This window comes from Palaemon carinicauda, chromosome 21, assembly GCF_036898095.1.
Source record: "Palaemon carinicauda isolate YSFRI2023 chromosome 21, ASM3689809v2, whole genome shotgun sequence".
NCBI lineage: Eukaryota > Metazoa > Arthropoda > Malacostraca > Decapoda > Palaemonidae > Palaemon > Palaemon carinicauda.
In genome coordinates this window covers 46,648,499-46,651,008 of record NC_090745.1, presented here as the reverse complement: position 1 = coordinate 46,651,008, position 2,510 = coordinate 46,648,499, and positions in this window count along the sequence as shown.

Here is a 2,510-nt window from a genome sequence, read left to right as displayed (position 1 = left end):
ATATGATTAATAATGAAATCTTAGTAAGTCGAAAAGTTTAAATAATCGTTATCATTAACCAACAATTATTTTCAGACTACATGAAACTAACATTCAAATTTCTTTTTAGTGTGTTTTTGTGCACCGACCACCAATAGCTATGCTGCATGTACAACAACTGTTGATAACATATGCTATTCGCCTATTCTACATAACTCCATCCCAGCATCTGATGCCGAAAAAGGTTTCATTAGGAGTCCTCTTAATCGCCCTTATTTGTATAGTAGATTTCCTAATTCTTCATTTATCTTCAAAACTGACTCATAAGTGTTCACCTTATTCATAACAGTTACACTGTCCTAATCAATCTCTCCGAAATCCTTCCACGTCATTTCTAGTCATTAAATCCGTGTTTCCAAGTTCCTATCGTATCAACCGAGAGTAGTAAGCAATTAGACTCGATATCAGATCCTGAATTTGTCCAAAATCTATGCGGTTTTTCTTACAACAATAATATATTTCCCCAAGGGTGTTAGTTTATACCAGGGTACATCCACGTCATTGTTAAACCTAACACGTTAAGAGTTTGAAAGTTCGATATTCTATGTAAACTTGTATGAAATAAGACCGCCCTTAATGCAAAACTATGTCTCCTGTGTACCTGGCCTTATAATGAGTTCATTGGCCTTCATATACCCAGGGTAAAGGGTTATGGCTTTTGGCGGTTTAGAGAGAATGGATAAATTGTTATTAGGATTTAAGAATTTATAGTAGCAAATAAAAAACAAATCTTAGATTTCTGAAAAAATTATTGTTATTTGTTACTTTTTTAATTTAATGTGAATATGTATCGATACCTATGTACAAATAGCTATCATCTTACAATCATATTTCACAAATACATTATTCGGTTATTTTTATTTTAACTCAATTAGCTTTTTATATCTGCTTATATTCAGTATACGTAATCGTCATGTTCATATATACAGTAGTATCTGTTAGCCAAACTAGTCTCTTAGAATAATTATCTCCATATTTTGAAAATAAAGTCTTGTTCAATTTTCTCTGAGATAATTGTATCAAAACTAAACTATCCGTTATTAATGCTTAAAGTATTATTAGCCGTATTTATATTACAATAGAAAATAAATTTGAAAAATGAGACACCTGATTCTAAAAATCCCCATTTCTGAACAATAGGATTCTTTCTATTTATAACACCAAATCCGACACCATTCATTTTTCCAAGCAAAAATATACATTTCAATTTAATCTTACACATACGAGGATTTTATTCCTAAAGCATTCTAAGGCAACCGACATATAATTCATATTACAGATTTTTTCTTCATAATTAAAAATGGATTTCAGTTTGTTGAAGAATTTTGGGATTGTTCCTAAAATTATTACAGCCCAACGGAAAAAGTACTGCAGCATCTGTACGGACGAAAATAGCACTGGTTTCCCCCGCTGTCTTTTATAGCCAGTATAAAGTTTCCTTTATTCATGAATATCTCCCACAGCAATCACATAAGCGAAGCTCAATAAAGCTTGGAATTCAGTACCTTTAAGCTGTTTCCATCCATTCGACCCATCCCAGCCATATACAAATTGAAAAGCTTGAAAATACCTTTGGAAAAACAACTCAAAAGCCACGCACTCACAATTCTCGGAAAGGTAAAACATGGTTGCCCCATTCATTGTGAAAAATGTATTGTAGCCTCGACCGATTCCATCTGCAAAGGAAATGGGAAATCGTCTCGCCTACTTGACTATTTCTTGCGGAAGAATGCTTTGTTTTCACTATTTGATGTCGACCAGTATGGCAGAATATTAGATAACGATGTATGACTCCACCGTTTATGTCTTTAACAGAAAGCACTCTAGATGGAGGCACGTGAAAACTAAAATTAAGCGCAAGAAAAGAGAATGAATAATAATGTCGTAAATGGATTACATATATATATATATATATATATATATATATATATATATATATATATATATATATATATATATATATATATATATATATATATACTATATATATATATGTAAATATATATATATATATATATATATATAGATATATATATATATATATATATATATATATATATATATATATATATATATATATATATATATATATATATATATATATGTATACATATATATATATATATATATATATATATATATATATATATATATATATATATATATATATATATGTATGTATATATGATAAATTTTGCACATTTAGACGTGTTTTTCGTATTCAAATAAGTCATATATATTTTTGATACATTAATGTCTGGATTCCCTTAACGACCTCGGGATCAGAGCCCCAGGCAAAATCACACAAAGGCAAGAGCTTGTGACCGTCCGGGAATTGAACCCTGGTCCGGCAAGCTTGTATAGACAGTGGCTACCACTACTACCACTTGGCCAAGTGGAAGTCACTGTCTATATATATATATATATATATATATATATATATATATATATATATATATATATATATATAT